This window comes from Pan troglodytes, chromosome 8 (assembly GCF_028858775.2).
Source record: "Pan troglodytes isolate AG18354 chromosome 8, NHGRI_mPanTro3-v2.0_pri, whole genome shotgun sequence".
In the NCBI taxonomy this organism is placed as follows: Eukaryota; Metazoa; Chordata; class Mammalia; order Primates; family Hominidae; genus Pan; species Pan troglodytes.
Genome location: NC_072406.2, coordinates 58,811,762 through 58,832,972, shown reverse-complemented (window position 1 = coordinate 58,832,972; position 21,211 = coordinate 58,811,762). Strand labels below are relative to the sequence as shown.

At 36.2% G+C, this 21,211-nt stretch overlaps 1 pseudogene; it reads left to right on the top strand.

Moving 5' to 3' along the window:
• LOC450454 (poly(ADP-ribose) glycohydrolase pseudogene) overlaps window positions 1-21,211 on the top strand; it is a 90,765-nt pseudogene that overhangs the window by 54,355 nt on the left and 15,199 nt on the right.

Below are 21,211 nucleotides of genomic sequence, written 5' to 3'. Positions count from 1 at the left end.
ATGGATGTAGTTTTGTGAATCATTAAGGCATTTTAACTTATCTTCCATTCTCTTTTATTTTTTATCTCTTTTAGATTGTTTGAGGGACGTTCATCAAGGAAACCGGAGAAACTTAAAACGCTCTTCTGCTACTTTAGAAGAGTCACAGAGAAAAGTAAATTCCTTTCATTCTTACTGTAATTTTTCTTGCTGATGGGAACAGTTCAAGTCAAGTGACATGTGAGGAACATTTTGTGTTTAACGTAAACCTTCCTGTCCCAACCACATTGAAACACTAGTAATGATGTGACAATATAACCTAGATTTTATGCTTATGTTGTGTATAAGCATAAACGTGTGCTAAATGTAGGGGGCGGGGTTTACATACTCTGAAATCGGACCCATATTCTCTGAAATCTGTAATATACATCAAAAGATTTTCATGAATAAAAACCAGAGAAAGTATATTGACCAGGAAATAAATTTTGGATGCTCTTTATTTAAAGAAGTATTCACTAGTTTATTTGCATAAGTCAACTAACGCGTTGCTTTTGTACCCATTCCTCTCTTTTGTGCCCCCCTAAGCCCTTTGTGGAGTTCTTATAAAACTGTTTTGTACTGAGTTTTATATCTCCATCTTCCTCTGTTGAACCTTAACATTCTTGCTTCCCCAAAACCTGATAGCAGCTAAGACAGTAATAGTAAATGTCCAACAAATACTGGTAATGACCAGCTGATAATAGATTGGTATTGCCACTCTTATCTCAGAAGCTGAATGACCATGGTCAAGTTTCTTGACACCTCTAAGCTTCAGTTTTATCACCTATGAAATAATATAATAACGGCCATTACCTTACAGGGTAGTTATAGATATTAAACAAGAAGATACATGCTTAATAAATGTAAGCTATTATCAATGGGTAGCCTTTCCTACAAGTGGATGTAAACCAGAACACCTCAAAAGTTTCTTTGTGCTAAGTAGGTAAGGTCAACCTGGTCAAGTGAAATGGCTTTTTTTCAGTTCTGGGTCATAGGATTGTCTTAAAATATGTCTTTGAATCATTTTAAGGTCATTTTCCTCATATCCTTCTTCTACTCTTGCATTACAGTGTACTTTGCATCTTCCCCCTTGAATGTATTGCTATTGGACATTGTTAAATTTTTAGAATGAAATCAATTATCAGGATTTTGATATTTAAGGGAAAATTACATGCTTCTCTGATATGGAATTATTTACCTCATAGCTTATTGAATTTCAGTTTTGTGCCGTGTACTGAATGAAATATTAAAATGCAGAATCATTTGGACCTATGAGACACAAAATCAAATTAGAATTTGTAATGACTTGTTAAAAAGATGACTACGTAAGGCCAGGCACGGTGGCTCACGCCTGTAATCCCAGCACTTTGGGAGGCCAAGGTGGGTGGATCACGAGGTCAGGAGTTCCAGACCAGCGTGGCCAAGATGGTGAAACCCCATTTCTACTAAAAAATACAAAAATTAGCCAGGCGCGGTGGCCGGAGACTGTAATCCCAGCTACTCGGGAGGTTGAGGCACAAGAATCACTTGAACCCGGGAGGTGGAGGTTGCAGTGAGCTGAGATTGTGCCACTGCACTCTAGCCTGGGCGACAGAGCAAGACTCTGTCTAAAAAAATAAATAAATGACTGCTTTTTTTGGCTATTCTAGGTCTAATTAGAATTATTACTATTGGTTTTTTTTTGTTTTGTTTTTACAGTACTTTGAGTTGCCGTTTTAAGTAGAATTATTATAACTAAGTAGTACAGAGTTTACTTTTTTGTCCTGGGAGTCAAATCATGTATGTCTTCTCTAAAAACTAACTTGGCTTTCTAAATTTTAGGATTTCAGATACTTTGAGGAAAAAGCTTAAAGTTGTTTTTTCAACTGGAAATGTATATGCCATTATAAGTATTGGGAATTTGAAGAAATAAATTATAACTAGACATTTTATTTTCTGACTTTTTCACTGTACATGTTAATTAAGTTCTTTGTGGAAATACAGTACAACATTGCTCTTGGTCTTCAGTGTGTAAAGCTAACGGTTTAAAGAGGAAATACTAAAGAGAATAAAAGAGGTTGCAGTATAATGAGTGGTTGTGTAGAAGTTCTGGAGCCTACTCAATAGACTTCAGAAGCTTATTTAAGGTACCGTATTTCATCGAATCTGAGATATCAGAGATTACTTTTTAAAAATACTATTATATTATATACCTCTAAGAAGGAAAAAACACTCAGGACAGGGAGTTTAGTAGGAGACATGACCCACAAGGCTGGTACACCTAAGGATAAATGAGAAATTAACTTGACCTTCCAGAAAAGGAACCATAAAGAAACATGCAAGTCTCAACCTTGACACTAAATAGAGAAAGGAAAAAAACATTTCTCTGAGAATTTGAACCACAAGCCCTAAGCTTTGAGTGTGCAGCCTTACCACCAGTGTGGTCCACAAAGGCCTGCCACAAAGGATTAATTCAGATGGTATCAGGCTGATAGTGTTCCCAGACGACAGCAGAAGCAGATGCACATCTTCTCTGGGAAAATTCACCTCTAGTCTAGACCTATGGTAAGATACCTCCATTATAAAAGATGTATTCCAGTTTCGGAAATGTAACATGTGAAAAAACATGCCTTTTAGAATTGATAAACTAGAATTCCATCAGGACCAACTTTTCAGTGTTGTTAAACATGTGTATTTTATATCTGATGAAGATCTTGAGACTGAAGTATTTTAAAAAGCCTTCTGAATTAAATTACTTTCTATATAGTTTTAGATAAAGTGTCTTATAGATCAGGTTTTTGAAAATTTATGACCTGTATGTAGTATATATTGTGATTTTATGATGGGAAGTATTTGATTAATCAAAGTATCCTATTCTGAGCTGAAAGTTGCCTTGTTACGAAAAAACGCTAACAGACGTGCTCTCAAGGCATTTTTGTTAATCTAAGAAACCATGTTCTTCTGCCTTTTCTTGCTTTGCCAGCAGTGTTTATGAATTTCTTTTAGCATCTCTTAGTATATATTAAGGACATTTGATGTTCTTACTTCTCTGGTAAGTTACCGAATGACAAGAGAGATGTTTTCTATTATATTCATGGAATTGCTTCACTAGTGTTTGAGTTGTTTGACCACTTACTTGTGAGTTTTAAATATGTTATCCATTTATCTTAAAGTTAGGTATCTAAAAGACGTAAGACCCATGTTAACAAAAAAATGTGTTTTCTACTGCAACTGCTCCATATGGTTTTTGAGTGGTTCCTGCTTTTGACTGAGAACAAGGAAATGTGGAATTGTGCACAGGAATGAAATGATGGCCAGGCTTTCACTGGGTTATACACTGTCATCACTAATAGTTCCTGACATCTCTCTCTTTCCTTAAGAGCTTTTTTGTATTCAAGAAAACAGAAATGGCATGGCCTTTTTAGTTTGTTCTTTGATTTGAATCAGACAAATTACTTCTGGCCAGCTGATTTATTTGTTTCTTTTGCTACTAGCTTTAAAAAATAAATAAATAAATCTGACTAGAAAAGGATCTCATCCTCTAAAATTATTGACTACATTAATAGTACTTCATTTAGATCCTCCCAAATTTATTGCTCCTTGAAAAATATGTCATCTTTGTTCTGTAAACTCTTAGAACCAGTAATTTCTCCTCTGGCTACGACTGCTACTAACAAGTAGAGTGATTGCCCACTATTTAAGCCCGAGACTTAGCTGTACTAACTCCAGAGGATGTGCAAATGATTTCCTTTTTAAATCTGTGGCATTTCACTTTACCATATAGTACATAAATGTGTATTTATTCTCCAGTCTTTGAATGTAGGGTTAAGTCCTTTCTTTGTAAAGGAGTCTACAAATTTGAATTCAATTTTGTCTTTATTGCATTAGCTGTACCAGTTATACATCCTTTTTTTCAATGCTTTTTTTTAAAAAAAAAGTGTATTCAGCTTCAAAAACTTTACCAAAAATACCAGCACTCAAATCCTACTGTTGTGCTGTTATTTGTATAGTTTCGTTTAGTGAAGTCTTATTATTTTATAGAAGGAGTTTCTACTGTAAGGATATTATTTTCAATCAATATTCTGTTATTTTCCAATGCTAGGCTTTGTATTTCCTGGTTAGTTTTATAGCCAATGTTAGACCTATTCTTTTACTGAGTGTGTGTGTGTGTGTGTGTGTATAATCTTTTCAAAATTGAAACTTATTTTGGGTATGTTTTTCTTTTATTGCTTCTGTAGAACCTACTGGGTTGGTGACATTTACAAGACAGAGTCTTGAAGATTTTCCAGAATGGGAAAGGTAACAACAATAATAAAAATAATCCTAGACCCCCTAGAAATAGAAGGACTCTTGCACCATGAGAGGATTCTATTTTATAGCACCTGGAAAGATGGTTTTCCAACCTCTGTTTATCCTAGTGCCAGGGAATTTCTTCTTAGAAATGATCCATTGATAGCTCTCATGTTTGAAAAGGTTATGCCTTTTAAATCAAAGTCTACAACCCTTTGATTTCTACCATTTTGTCTTGGTTTTGTCTTCTGAAACAAAGTCCTGTTTAAAATTGAGAAGTGTTGTATGTGAAGACACTAATAAAAGGAACACCGATATTTAAATGTTTCTCCTTACCCTTTTTTTTTGGTTAGTGTTTGAACTTTATGGCTTTTCTTTCTGGAGGACAAGATTGAGAAAAGTCTTTTTATTATTTACATTTTAGTAAACAGTAACCATCTAGAGTTCGTCGAGTGGCAAGAATTTTGAAGTTTGGCTGCCCTTGTGTACTACTGGTAGATTTTGTGGAAGTTGCTATTTACTGTTTGTTTCTTATTTATCAGAAAATATTGAGGAGATAGCAGCCAATATGAGCTAATTCAGATTTGTAAAGTCCTTAGTGTCCTGAAATAGTTAACATATTTCTTAATCTAAAGCAAGTCCCCCAGGACACTTAAAGAAGTGTGGATTAACTTTTTAAATATGTTTGAGGACATGATGAAGCATACTAAATACATATTTAACCAATGCCTCCCATTTTCACTTTCTAATAATTTTATGATAGTTTGTAATTGTTTTGTTTGGAATTAGTGATGAATGGAAATCACTTAAAAAAAAAGTTAACTTGAGAAGTCATATCTGCTTACGTGTCTTTCCTGCGGTGTTTTCATCCATCAAAGATGTTTATTTGTGAAGTGAAAGATAAAGAAATTTACTTCAGAAGACTGAGTGCATGGTTTAGATGATTATTAATAGAGGGAAGTAGATAAAAGGTTAAGCGACCTGAAGAGAGAAAAAAAAATGAGCCAGAAAAAGATGAGAACATGTACAGCATTTTGGCATCATGGCATGTTAGATCTGAAAGGAACCCCAGCCACCTACTAAAACTCTTGATCAGCTCTGTAATACCTGCAGCAGACAGAAGACTGGGTAGCTTCAGTGATGGCAGATCCGCTGTTTCACATCAGTTTGTTCCATTGGTGGCTGCTTGTGTTATCATCTCATGCTTTCATTCACTAAAAATGTTTTCTACATTCATTCTCCACCATTCCTGGTTCTTCCTTCTGGAGCTACATAAATAAATCTGAATTTCTAGTTTTCTTTAACATTTGACCCTCCTTCGTGTATCTTAATGGCTTCTTAACCTACTTCCCTCTCTAACAGTGCATACAAGTTCATACTAAACTGATTCGTTTCTTCTATTTCACATGTAATATGGATTCTAAACCCTTTATCTCTGCTCTTAACATACTCCCATTCATTGGGCCCTCTTAAAATATGGTGCCTGGAATTAAAAGTACCATTCTGCTGTGTCATCTCTATGGTGCAGAGGATTGTTTTTCTTCACTCTTCTATTAATCTCTAATAGGAATGCATATGTTTTGTTCCTGTTACTTTGGTGTAGATTTTATAGATCAATCTGAGGGCTTATTTTTAAGTCATCCAGGATCTCTAATTTGCATCTGATATTCATTTGGCACTAATGTGAAAGAACACTCATTTGTATACCACCATGTGGGAGAGAAGGGACAGGTCGAAATGCAGAGACTGGCAAGGCTGCTGTGTCAATGAGACACGGTAACTTTGCCTCTAAGTGAGACGAAGATTGTCCCCTTAATTTTGATAGGCAGAATTTGACTTATTTTTATTTCATTGATCTCTTTTTTGTTTTAGTTGCTTTATAAGTGAGTTGGAGAATATAATTAAAACCAGTCTCCCAGACTCCACAGAACCAGAAACATGCATTCACTTAAAGAGGGAGAATGAAGAAAAGATAAGGATTGTTGGTGTTCCCAAGCGTAAGGGGCTAAATGGGTCCAGGAACTTAGAGGCTTTCCTGAATTCCATGTTTCTGGCATGTTATAGTTAACCCTTTGATTATCAGCAAATACTTTAGCCAGGCTTAATCACAGAGAGCCAGAATCATCTACGTCTCTGACTCCTGGGGCAGGGGTGTAGAGGATGACCTACTGGGAAGTTAGAAAATGCTTCAAAACAAAACAAAACCAAGAAAAAGTTTCTAGCAATTTCGTGATTTTATTAAGAGCTATACTATAAAGTTTCTAGCTTCAGTCATGGAGAATAGTTGACAACAGATGGAATTCCCATTCTGAAGTCCTGACTGACAGCCCAGAGATTTTTAGATTATGCTTCTTTATCTTTTTAGTAGTATGCTTACAGGGGTCTTCCTCTGAGTAAAATGGCTAGGAAAGTAGGACCAAAAAAAGGAAATTAAAAAAATATATCAAACTTACGATACTGTTTTCTACAGGAGACCGGGAAAGTAATTTTTCTAAAAGCGTAGCATACTGATTCAGAGCTTGAGTGAGTCTACCTAGTTTCACATCTCTGCTGCTTTATTTCACTAGTCTTGGTTAGCTTACTTAGATGTTCTGTGCTTTGTTTCCCCATCTATAAAAGGAGATAGTAATAGGGTTGTTGAGAGGATTAAATGAGGTAATACAAATAAGGCTCTTAGACAGAACCTGTGCAGAATTACCTTCTGAGTTAAAGCTATCAGCCTGTTGGGCTGGAGTTTTGCCAGAAATGTATTTAAACTCATTGAAACCAGGAAGGAATCAAACAATTCTCAGTACTTTCCCAGCTAACCTCCTAGACTATTTTCTAAAAATATAATCATCTCCTCCCTCCCAAAGAAGATTATGGGCACTCTTATGTGAGTTAGAACTTTGGATCTCCTCTGTTTCATTCATTTATATTTTTTATTCAGGAAGTGATCAGGGGAAAAATATCTAATAAGGCAAATAATGTTAACAAATACTTTTAATACAGTGGAATTTGTTGTTAATATAACATAAGTCAAGTAAATACCTCAGTGGCCATGGTTGAAAGGGAAAGAAAATAATTATGCCTTCTAAATTACAGGTATAAGTTTATCTGTTAACCTTATTAATAGAAAAATACCATTGTTCAGAATTTCTGTGGCATGTATTTTCATCAAGACACACACACACACACACACACACACACACACACACACACACACACGGTTATCAAACAGTGAAAATAGAAAATGGAAGCCAGAAGAGAATCATATATGATTTATTGCCAAATTTTTTCTACATTTTTCCTCAGATTGCCAACTCTAGCCATAACAAAATTTCATAGATCTTAATTTTTTTAATATTTTGTAATGTTTTTCAACTGTTTTAAAGAAGAAAAACTTTCATATTATTTAGAGGAAAAGCAGGTTTCAAACTATGTTATCCAATTTTAATTTAAATATGTATATTTACATGTTTGAATAAAGGAGGATCAATACCAAGAATGTTAACAGTAGGCATCTGTTTCTGACTTTCGAGATTTGGGGTGGTTTCGGTTTTTGAATAGTTACCTATATTTTCACTTTTGTCCACAGTGAACAACTTGTCATTAAAATAATAAATAAGGGAATGTCTTTTTATGTTGTAGATGTGAAAAACCCTTGACACGATTGCATGTCACTTACGAAGGTACCATAGAAGAAAATGGCCGAGGCATGCTACAGGTAGGTGAATCTTAGTAGTGTCTGTGTATGGTTAGGACTTTTTCTTGTCAAGCTTCTGACAGCAAAAGAAATTTGAAAAGCTGTTTATTTGTCTCCTAAACTGATTTAATGCAAAGAAGCATGATAGCAGAATGAAGAAAAACACCAAACAGATCACTTTGACAGCCTTGGTAATGTTATTTGCCAGTGTATACTCTCTGTTTCTTATATGTGCTTCTCTAAAAAGCCTTTGACAGAAAAATCCCAAGATCTGGACAGCATCAGCCTCTTGGTTCAGACATTGATAGTAGGTTGACAGTGGAGGAAGTTCCCAGGGTATAGTCTTGACAGACTGTCCAGGCATTTTTATTCTTTTTCCTTAAAGGCTCTTCTTGCTCTGCCCCAGTTGATGACCAGATGGAGATGTTTTTCTGCCACCAACAGCTTTGTTTAGGTTGAGGGGGCAGACATCTAAAACTGATTGATAAGAAAGGCCTCTCTCTCATATGTAACAGTTTCACGCACGTGAGCTAGCTGTTTGCTATGTCTTTTCCCTGTTAAAAGCAGGTAATTCTGGTCCACTTCTCAATCTTTGTTAATAATCTGTTACCGCCTTTACCTTTAAAAAGTATTTTTGGAGAAGGGGGTTAACAAAAGCCCCGTGTTTAAAATATAGTAATATCTAACCTAATCTTTTGATTTATAATGCTTCTTTAAAATTCACTAATAATGTTAGTGTTTTGTGTTCTTATCCCATTTATAAGAGCATTGTAAACTGAGTTTTCTTTGAAAGAAGCTTGTATACCATCTCATTTATACTGATAATAGTTTATTTTTCTTCTTAGATTCTTATTTGGTGCTTATATTGGTTCAGAATCTAAAGAAAGCAGTTGCCTGAAAATGGACTGATTTGTTTGAATAACTTAATGCTTACTATAAAATTTACGTCTAGTTATTATTTAAATGAAACTGAGATTCTTTTTTAAATGGCCTTTTATTTGGACATATTTGTAATTAAAATCTTCAAAGAGGCAAACTATGTTTTATTCTAAATCACCTTCTCCCAGTGGTTATTTGAGCTTATAAACAAAAACAAAACATATTTAAATTTGCATTTACTCCTATACCTTTTTTCTGTTTAAAAAATAATCTTAAAATATGCTTAAATATTGGTTCAAATTAATATCACTTTTTCCCCCACATTCCCCTTTTGATGAAGTTCTTTCCATCTTTAAAGTCTTGGATAAACTGAGAGATTCTTAATACACATGAACTAAACAAAGTTACTGCTAGTTAGCACCACAGGAATGCTGACCTTTCATTACAATACAATTCAACAAGGAATTATTTAACAACAGTTAAGGTTGAGATCCTCCCCGCTTCCTTGGAATATATTATAGATGAAATGTGAGACCTCGGTAGATTAGAGAATACCGTAAGGGCTTCTTGCTATTAATTGTTCTCCCTACCCATGCCATGTCTCCGCAGGAGATCGGGGAATATTGTATTGCAATGCTACAGAGCTCCTTGTGTAGCATATAAATTACATTATGCTGAATGGCAACAACAACAAAACCTCTCTGAGGAGCTTTATCATTCCTGTCTTTTCATCAAGTTATAATTCAGAAGCTGAGTAATCTGAATGAGTAGCTTTAAAGTGACTTGGAAAATAACTGGCTAAAAATAAGGATGCATTCACATTCTTGTTTTCATATACTGGAACAGGTTTCTCAACTGTTGTAGAGGGTCTTTATTGTTAAGAACTTTTTTAAGTAGTAAAACTTTGGTTTTCTAAAAGACTCTGGCATTTAGAGGCATACTGAGTTTAGTGTCTTTATTTCTGTGCACACCTTTCAAGTTAAAAATGTGGGCCTTTTATTCAAAGAGTAAACAATAACATACACATTGAATGTATTTCATCATCATTATCAAGTAGTACATAAGTTGGATAGAGCTTATCTTTTTATTTTTGTTATGTACCTTATTCCAGTAAAAATTAAGTTAGGCCAATCTTAAACCTCGTCTGTTTCTCATTTGTAGTCACAATATCATTATACTTTTAGGCACTCAGCCAGTCTCTTAGTTCTCAAGTACAGTCCATTTTATTTCTTTACCGAGTTTCTTCTCTTTCCTTTACTTTACCACTTTCCTGTTTGAGGCCCTAGTAGTGCTTGTATAAACTATTTAGTACTCACCTAACCAGCCTTTTTACTTTTAGTTTTACAGTTTTCCATTTATTCTTTAAACTCTAGCCTGAATTATCTTCCTAAAACATAGGTCCAGGTGTTACTTGAATCTTTCCCAGAACCTTCAGAGGGAAATCGAGTAAAAATTTCCTAGACCTCAGACCACCTCATCACCAACTGTAAGCCTCCACCTACTCTACACTGCAGGCAAGCACAATGAATCTGTTTACCATTCCCCTCATACAGTGATTTACATTTGTTTTTTTTTTTTTGCCCTGTGTCCTTGTGCAGCTATGCCCTCAGCCTGCATGTCAGCTGCCACATCCCCTTGTAAAGCTTTCCTATCTTCCTCCCTTGCTCCAATTTTAGTTAATTGTATTATTAGAAAGTATCAAATACATAGTAACAAGCTCTTCAATAATCATCTTCTCATTCTGCTTATGCTCATTCTGACTGCCATCTAAATTGCAAATGCCGTGAGGCCAGGAACCATACATATCTTATTCATCTTTGTATCCAGTGATTCCCAGCACAATACTCAGTAAATATTTGTTGAATTGGACAGTTTAAGCCATGAATCACCCAGTACCCATAGACCTCATATGTAGTAGGTAGCTAATTCTAATCAACAGACTGGTTTCACCAAAATTATTTTCCTATTTAAGCTAAAGAGTTACTCTGGTTTTTTAGCATTGGTTTTAGTACTCCAGAACACAAATCCAAATATATGATTCTCTCTGGTAGCTCAATTGAAGAACTCCTCAGTGGTATGTTTTAGTATTTTCTAAGTTCTTCTGTGGTAAAAGAAGACTGCTTTGCCTTCTATTAATTTCTGTCTTTTGACATATATTTTTACATATCAAACGATTCATACTATTGTTTTACTATTTTGTAAAATAGGCTTCAGATTGTCATTTAGTATTGGTTGCTTTAGAGAACACTGAAGTTTTAAGAAATCGTATATTTTAAAATAGTTTGAAAGAATATAAGCCTCATGGTATTTAGTAAATCCTATTTTACTTGTGTGTATGACTATGTATATACACAAGTTGTGTGTGTGTGTGTGTGTGTGTGTGTGTGTGAGAGATCTAACTCCTCAGATAGTCTCACTAAGGAAAAGATGGTTGCTATTTCTTACATACTGCTTCATGAGGCTGGCATAGTGCTGGACACACTGGACAAACGGAAATAATGCCAGCAAGTTGAGTTTGCTTTCTCTGGAGGATTGTGTAATTCTTCTTTATTAGTAGGCATTTGGGGATCCCATCATACTACTCCACATAAAGCTTAAGAGTTTCCAACCTAATTGGAAATATTACTTTAATTGAATCTTTGTTGCTATACTGGGTTTTCTTTCTTCCTTTTTTCCTTAGTTATATTTTTAAAAAATAGTTTGTAATGTTCATGTAGTTTGGGGTTTGGGGGTGAATTTAGAAGGACAAAAATTCGATCTCTTTATTCTTACAATAAAGTTGGAAAAGGTTACCCAAAAAGTTGATTACTAAACTTTTCAGTTCTTTAGGGCAAGTGTTTGGTTACCATATTACATAAGAAAAGTTTAATTATATTAAAGTCACGTGAAATACATAAAGGGAAATTGAGTAGTGAATGGGGGAGAATGACTTTGAAACCTTCCCAGATAAAGACCTCCCTTGATTTGTGGCCCATGAGACACAAATAGGTTTATAAACAAGAGTCTGTATGATACATAATATTTTGCCTAAAAGCTCCATTTTCCAGATTGCTTCTCTGGTTCTGGGATCCAGAAAAATGTGCAGAGATGTTAACTGCAGTGAGGTGGAAAGAGCTTAAGCAACCATAATCTGCCCTTCCTGGGCAGATTACTTATTTGGGGATTGATTTTCATGGGAGAGGAAAAGATGAGAGCTTAGAGACTATGCGCTTCTTGATCATATATGTAGATATTTTTGACCATTATTTAATATGCCACATTTCCCCAACAGGTGGATTTTGCAAATTGTTTTGTTGGAGGTGGTGTAACCAGTGCAGGACTTGTGCAAGAAGAAATCCGCTTTTTAATCAATCCTGAGTTGATTGTTTCACGGCTCTTCACTGAGGTGCTGGATTACAATGAATGTCTAATTATCACAGGTTAGTTTTGGGAAGCCTGGAAAATGGGGTAGTCTTCCCCATCTGTGAATATCTGTCATGAAGACTAGAGACTACCCAGTATAGCTTTTCTCTTCCATGGGCATTAGTCCCAATATTTTTATCCATTAATTTATACTTAGTTTTTGAAATTCTTACAGCCTTATTTTCCTAATCTTAAGTAAGACTCTTATTTTTACCTTTTCTTTCTTTCGTGGCATCTTTATGTGAGGAACAGGGATTAAAAACTATTCAGTTACCCCACAGTTTGAATTTTTTTTTTTTTTTTTTTTTTTTTTTTTATTTGAGACAGAGTTTTGCTGTTGTTGCCCAGGCTGGAGTGCAATGGTGCAATCTCGGCTCACCGAAACCTCCGCCTCCCAGGTTCAAGCGATTCTCCTGCCTCAGCCTCCCGAGTAGCTGGGATTACAGGCATGCGTCACCACACCCGGCTAATTCTGTATTTTTAGTAGAGACAGGGTTTCTCCATATTGGTCAGGCTGGTCTCAAACTCCTGACCTCAGGTGATCCGCCCGCCTCAGCCTCCCAAAGTGCTGGGATTACAGGCGTGAGCCACCACACTTGGCAGTTTGAAATTTTATGACATAATAATGCTCTTAAGAAGAACATAGTGATATGCCTCTAGTATGTATTCTGTTGTAATTCTTCCATTTGAGAGTGATTTGTTTCTATTAAAAATAATTTTCACGTGGTTTCTTGTACTTTAGTATGAAGACGTTGTGTAAATGTAAGAAGCACAGGAACAGTATTTAGAGAAATCAGTAACCTTTTGTTTACCCTATTTTGAATCCTAAAAGAAAAAGTTCAGTTATCATGGCCAGGCGCGATGGTTCATGCCTGTAATCCTAGCGCTTTGGGAGGCCAAGGCAGACAGATTGCCTGAGGTCAGGAGTTCAAGACCAGCCTGGCCAACATGACGAAACCCCATCTCTACTAAAAATACAAAAATTAGCCAGGCACGGTGGCGGGTGCCTGTAATCCCAGCTACTCAGGAGGCTGAGGCAGGATAATCACTTGAACCCAGGAGGCAGAGGTTGCAGTGAGCTGAGATCACGCCACTGTACTGCAGCCTGGGCGACAGAGCAAGACTCCATCTCAAAAAAAAAAAAAAAGTCTGATTATCTTGGTGTTTCTTCTTGTTCTTCTTGATTTCTTTACGCTAATATGGGAGGAGGAGGGGGGAAATTTAGTCACGTGTATGCTTTAGGTCTGTTATAGAGATTTAATTTTTTTTTGTTTCTTCAGACTGAGATCACTATGTAACAGTATTTTCTTTGAATAAGCTATCAAGAAAAATGATGATTACCTCATATCCCTTAAGAAACTCTTAATCAGGCACCATATGTAAGTTGAGTCTTTTATTCAAGTACGTAAAAGAATATTCCCACATAAGTGCCGTTAACGCACCATGAGTTGCTGGTACTATTTTTTTTTCCTGAAAAAGTGGATTTTTAATTTCCACTTAGAATCTGTTACTGCTTGGAGATGAGTTTAGGGGTCTAAACACTCGCCTGGGTTGTAGAATTTAGTTTATTGTTATTCCCAAAAATTATAATAGGAGAAAAACCATCCCCATGAGTTATATAAAATGTGTACCCAACCGCATTACCTCCAAAGACATACATGACAAAACCGACTCCAAAGTCTAATCTTGAAGCCACACTGTGCCTCAGATAGATTTGTAGACAACCTTCAGAAGAGTATATTTTCTTATGTTTTGCTTTTAAGATTCTCTTTGACTTTCAGTGGTTTGAATATGGTGTGTCTACATGCAGATCTCTTTGACTTTATCCTACTTGAAGTTTTTTGAACCTCTCTAATGTTTGTTATATTTGGTAAATGTTGGGCCATTATTTCTTCAAATGTTTGTTCTTCCCCTTTCCTCATCTTCTGGGACTCCCAAATTACGTGTTTGTTGATTCACTTGATGTTCCACGGGTCTCAGAAGCTCTGTTTATTTTTCTTCATTCTTTATTCTTCTTGTTCCTGAGGCTCAATCTCAATTGACCTGTCTTCAAGTTCACTGGTTGTTTTTTCTGCTTGCTCTAAACTGCTTTCAGTCTCACTGGTGAATTTTTTATTTCAGTTATTGTACTTTTCAATTACAAATTTGTTTATTTTTTATAATTTCTATCCCTTTATTAATATTCTCTATTTGAGAGGCATCATTCTTATACTTTAGTTTTTTAGACATAGTTTTCTTTAGTTGTTTCAGTATATTTTAAATAGCTGATGTAAATTCTTTGTCTACTAAGTCCAACATCTGGGCTCCTCAGGGGCAGTTACTACTGACTGCTTTTTTTTTTGAGTATGGGCCATACTTTCTCATTTCTTTCCATGTCTTCTAATTTTCATTTAAAACTGGACATTTAAAATAATGTAATGTGACCCTGGAAATCAGATTTTCTCTTTTCATCACAGTTCATCCTTCTTGCTGTTTTCTCAATGACTTTTCTAAACTAATTTTGTGATGTCTGTGTTCTTTCTGTGTGTGGCCAGTGAAGTCCCTGCTCGTTAGATTAGTAGTCAGCTAATGCTTGAACAGATTTCCTTAGATGCTCGAAACTAATAAGTCTCAACAAAGTCTAATAGTCTTTGTTGAAGGGCTGTATGTGCAGGTGCAGCCTACCTTCAACACTGCACTAAGCAGTTGATGCCTCTGCCTTAGCCTTCACTTCCTGTCAAGGTCAGGCAGAGGAGAGAGCTGAAGGCTTTCTCTAGTTTTTCCTGAGCATTCATATGGCCATGGGCACACATGAGCCCTCTAGATTCCTTCTTGTTTTAATATATTAGAACTTTTCAAAGCCCTTTGTGGACATTCTCATTCTTCAACTTTTCCTTTGAAGCTTTTGGTTAGCCTATTGTTTGCCCCAGCTGTTTGCCACCACCTCAAGAAGTTTCAGTGTTAAACAGTCCCTGTAATTGTTTTCATCAAACCCTCAAAAGAATTATGCTTTTCCTACTGGCCAAGCTCCAAGTCCTGTAAAGTAAAGACAGCCTTCTGAGCGGGGCCCTCCAGGGGACCACCAGACAGGTCAAATAATGACAGTTCTCTGAGAATTGGGCTTTGAAGGAGCTTCAGCTTTCTTTTGACCCCTCTGATGGCTTCTGATTTTCACTGTGATTCAGGAAGGTTAGTTTTTAAGGCCGAGATGGAGCTTGGGAGAGTGGGATGGGAATAAGGCAAATAAAACACTGCAAAGTTTATTGTTTTTACCAAGATTCAGCTGGTTTTTCTTGAATAAGCACTCCCTGGATTGCTGCAAGCCTTTGGCTACTTTTCAGTTGATTCTCACAGTGCTCATCACAGTGTTCACATTGCTTTCATGGAGGAGAGAGTTTTCAGAGGTTTTTACTGCACCATTTTTTACTGATATCTTTTTATCTTTTGTAAGCACCCGTGGATAAAGGAGCTTTCAATGAGTTATTCTACATCATTTAGACATCCTATGTAAATTTTTATCCCTGTGATTCTGCTTTTTTGGTGAAGTAAGGCAAAAAATAAAAAATTGTAAATTGTCTGAGTTTATGTAGGAAATTAAAAGTGGAACTTCTGCAAAGGAATTTTTTTCCTGGACAGAGCCTCAGTCAGCCATTTGAAGTTAGTGACTTGGAGTACTGCATCCAGAATTCTGAGATTATGATCCAAATTATACTGAAATGGAAAGATAAAGTCCTTTTGTACTCAACACTTCCTCAACTCACATTTTGGCCATCTGTCTGCATTTGTTAGTTATCATGGATGCACGTGGGAAGTATATAATTGGGCAAGGTACTAGGGGAGATAAGATTGCAAAGAATTACAGAACAAAAAAAACTGGCATAAATCTATTGTTGAGCAACCAGCACTTTGGCTATTGGTCTCATACTATTGTAGGGAAGCTCTGCAGGTTTGGAATATGACTGTCTTCATCATTTACGTACATCAAATAATACTTTAAAAGATTGTTATTCCGGCTGGGTGCAGTGGCTCACGCCTGTAATCCCAGCACTTTGGGAGGCCGAGGCGGGCGGATCATGAGGTCAGGAGATTGAGACCATCCTGGCTAACGTGGTGAAACCCCGTCTCTACTAAAAATACAAAAAAAATTAGCTGGGCCTGGTGGCAGGCGCCTGTAGTTCCAGCTACTTGGGAGGCTGAGGCAGGAGAATGGCGTGAACCCAGGAGGCGGAGCTTGCAGTGAGCCGAGATCACACCACTGTGCTCCAGCCTGGGCAACAGAGCGAGACTCTGTCTCAAAAAAAAAAGAAAAAATTTTTTTTTTAGCTGTTAAGGTAGCTTTGGATTGAACACTGAGAACAAAATATCCCATCAGTTTTTAAGATGAATTTACATTCTTGAAATAAAAAACTTGGTAAAATGCATTTAAACTTAAAGCTAACTTGTTTCATTTGCTTAATTTCTCTAGAAAGTAGAAAGAACTGGGCTGGGCAAGGTGGCTCACCCCTGTAATCCCAGCACTTTGGGAGGCCGAGGCAGGGGTCATCACAAGGTCAGGAGATTGAGACCATCCTGGCTAACACGGTGAAACCCCATCTCTACTAAAAATGCAAAAAATTAGCCAGGCATGGTGGTGTGCACCCGTAGTCCCAGCTACTCAGGAGGCTGAGGTGGGAGAATCTTTTGAACGTGGGAGGCAGAGGTTGCAGTGAGCCAGGATTGTGCCACTGCACTCCAGCCTAAGTGACAGAGCAAGACTCTGTCTCAAAAAAAAAGAAAAAAAGAAGAAGAAGAAGAAAAGTAGTCAGTACATTGTCATCCTCCATTAATGTTAGTGTAAATAAAGGATGTCATTTTCCTTGGGAATAAAACAGGAATGTTAAAAGGAAAACATAAGAATATTTTCTTTTTTTAAAGATAATTTGTCCCCAGTCTAAAAAAGGATTCTAATCTCCTTTTACGTAATCTCTAAACGTTCCTGCAGCTATTGTAAAATGAATGGAAAATTGCAGATCCATGACTCACCTTCAGATCTGTAATTACCTCAGGTTAAGGACGTATGGGGTGACTTTTAACTCAGCATTTTCCCCCACATCCACTTAACTTTATTGTAGTGCCTCCTAATTAATATCTGTGATGTGATGTTACCTTAATGGAAATGGCCATTTCATCATCTATTTGATGTCTGGATTTCTGCCATCTCCCTCCTTAGGAGACTCTTAGCCATGCACTGCAATCTATCTGCCTGATCAATTCCGTTCCTTCAATGATGCATCCAGCTCAGTGAGCTAATGGCTGTGACTGTGCTGCCTGAATCTGTAGAAGAGTTTGAGAAATTGGAAATAAATTAAATTGATCATCATTGTGGGACATCTGGTTGGTATCATTATTTTAAAAGAATATGAAACAGGTCATGCAAACAGGCAAATACTTTTATACAGACAGTGTTATCCCTCTGTTTGTTGTGATCCTGCCTGGGGCAGCCATGAGTTAAAAACCTTTCAGTAAGTATAGATAGAGGGAAAGAGTTAAAATTCCAATCTTCCCATTTCTTCTTTTTTTTTTTTTTGTCTTCTCTTATTTGTTTCTGTACAACATCCAGGAAATAGTTTCAATACTAAAGGGTGTTAAGTTTTCTGAGAGTTGTTTTTCTGCTTCTGTTTGGTGAGCACATAAACCAGGTGCCTAGACATGAAACCTACTGGGCAGAGTATTCCCGTATTTAACGTAAAACCTGCCTCTAGTGAATCAGATTATCCCAGACATCACAAATCTTTACATCTTTTCCGAATGTCAGCAGAGCTGATAGAAATGATAACAAGTAGACACCATTGCTTATAGGACTGGTGACATCTTCTAGAGTTAAAGTACTAGAGGTGCCTGTCAAGACACCAGCTCATTGGGAAAGGTCCAAATTCAGTTGGAGTTTTCCAAAAATGTTTGGAAATTAAACGTTTTTATGCTTGTCTTTTCTAAGTTTTTAATAATCATTAGAATTAAAAGCAAGAGTTTTCTATTTACTGCATAATCACTACTGTTTGAGTGATGCTAATAAAATTTGGGTTAAATGGTGTTTATATAAACCTGCTTTCCAAGGGAACAATCCATTGGTAAGTAGAATTTTTTTTAATCTCCGAATGTTTTTTCCCATGATCATTACAAACTCTTATTCCTAATAAGGGAAAATAACCATGTTTCTTATTACTAAATCTAAAAAATCATGAAGAGGTCATGAACTCCTCGTAAGATTTTAATGGATTCCTTCTAGTTTTTTCCTTAAGTGAAGGTCTTTGACTATGAAGTCTTAAAGGTCCATCCCTAGTGAGAGCTATCACAAAGGTCATTCAGTCTTCTGTCTCAGTAGCTGTTACCAGTTTACCTTTATATTTTCATCATAGTTCATTAATTTAAATTTTAAACAAGTTAAGGGCATTCACTTTTTTCGAAGGAGACAGTTGGCATGTTAAAAGGTGTCTACTTAGAAAACCCAGGGTTTAACTTGTTTAGTACAAAAGTGTTTGTATGTGTATTTTTTATTTCCCATGAAGGAGGGAAGGAAGTAAATCTAACCTTGTTCCTCTCAGAGAAGAACACTGAAACTATATTAACATGAAGTAGAAACATGATAATTGATATTTTATATTTTTCAGCCACTTTCTTTTAAAAAGACAGAACAAGTATTTGTTTTCCGAGTTAACAGATCAGAATAGGCAGTTTGTCTTTTTATGAACAGGAAAAACAAGGCTTGTCTACCGCTAGGCAGAAAACAGAAAAGAAGGAGTAGTCCTTGCTGTCTTGGTTCCTATCAGGCAAGTAGACCAGGTTGCTTTTCACCCCCGAGTAAATAGAATCACGTATCTGTGGTTTCTCTACCCCCTTAAAAAATTTATTTCTAATGACACCAATACTGATGGCTTTGTGGGTTTGAATGAATTTTTTACTTGTCTTATTTAGTTTCCCAAGGAATTCTATGATGTAAACAAAATAAGAATTATTAAGAACCCTGAATTTCAGATGATGGAATGATGTCCAGTGAGGTTTGGTTATCTAAGGTCACCTAGCTAGTGAAGATCCACTTTGAGTTTCTCACGTTTCCTAATCTCAGTGCAGTGCTCTTTTTACCATACCATGCATTTATTGTAGATGTGAATTTTTAGTATGCGTCAGTTATGTAATGCCTTCGGATTATTTCTGGACTCATTGTTTTAATCATCAGTTAAATTTCTTTGGCTCATTAATTATTATGTTTATTCGGCAAGTTCTTACTCAACTTCTTTTATATTCTTGCATTACAAGATGCTAATGTAGATAAAAATATTATTTATTTTTTCTTTTTTTAGACACAGGATCTCTGTCACCCAGGCTAGGGTACAGTGGCACAATCATAGCTCACTGTTACCTCAAATTCCTGAGCTCAAGGGATCCTCCCACCTCAAACTCCTGAGTAGCAGGAACTGCAGGCTCACACCACTGAACCCACCTAATTTTTTTTTTTAATTTTCAGTGGAGACGAGGTCTCATTCTGTTGCCCAGGCTGGTCTCAAACTCCTGGGCTCAGGCAGTCCTCCTGCCTCGGCCTCCCAAAGTGCTGGGCTTACAGGCATGAGCCAACACACCCCGCCTATAATTTATAATCATTGCCCTTGAGGAGCTGAGAGTCTAGTGAGGGAGTCAGATTCCATTTCTTAAGACAGATTTATTGAGCTATAATTGACATAAAATAAACTATTTGTTTAAAGTATACAATTTTGTAAGTTTGGACGTATGACTCACCCATGAAGCTATCTTTTGTCTAAGTTTTCATTGTTTTTTGTTTTAATTGAGTTTTGAAAGCTTTATATATTTTGGATATAAATCCTTTATCAGATATTTCTAGCATGTCTTTTCATTCTCTTCACAGTGACTTTTGAAGCACAGAAGTTTTAAGTTTTGAAGTAAGCTTATTAATGTGTTGTTTTCTTTCTTCCTGTTTTGGTTGCTATAGCTTTATAATAAGTCTTAAAATCAGGTAGTATGGGTCCTTCAACTTTTTTCTCCTTCAGAGTCGTTTTGCCAAGTTTTAGAATCAGTATTTCAATGTTTACCAAAACAGCTTGCTGAATTTTGAGAATGCTTTGAATCTGTAGATCTGTTTGGGGAGAATTGACTTTTTTTTTGAGACGGAGTTTCGCTCTTGTTGCCCAGGATGGAGTGCAATGGCGTGATCTCAGCTTACCGCAACCTCTGCCTCCCAGGTTCAAGCGATTCTCCTGCCTCAGCCTCCCTAGTAGCTGGGATTACAGGCATGTGCCACCATGCCCTGCTGATTTTGTATTTTTAGTAGAGACGGGGTTTCTCCATGTTGGTCAGGCTGCTCGCGAACTCCCGACCTCAGGTGATCCGCCCACCTCGGAATTGACATCTTAACAATGTTTTGTCTTTGACACATGTCTAGGATATATGTCTCTGTTTATTCATGTCAGTTTTACTCACTAGTATTTTATATTAGTATTTTATAGTTTTCATTGTATAATTCTTCCCCATTTTGTCAGATTTATCCGTAAGTATTTCATAATTTTGTTGCTGTTGTAAGTTTTTAAAATTTCTGTTTTTAATTATTCATTGCTACTGTGTGGAAATGCAATTGATTTTCAGATTACAATTCAATATGTTAAGTGCTCTACCAATGTTATGTGCAAAATACCTTGGGAGCATGGAGGAAGAACAATCAACCCTACTTATGGTGTCAAGGAATGCTTCATAAAAGAAATAACATAAATTTTCTAGTTATTTTCTTGATTTTTAGCATGAATATCTTGTCCAAAATTCTAGATAAATGTCTAATAATTAAAATACAAATTATTTTTAGAAGTAGTATATTAAATAATAGACTGGAAACTCTAGTATTGAGTTTAAATCTTGGAACTTTTGATTCTGGAAATTTTTAATCATATATGAAAATAGAGTATTTTCATAGCTTTATTTATATTATGTGGTTTTTAT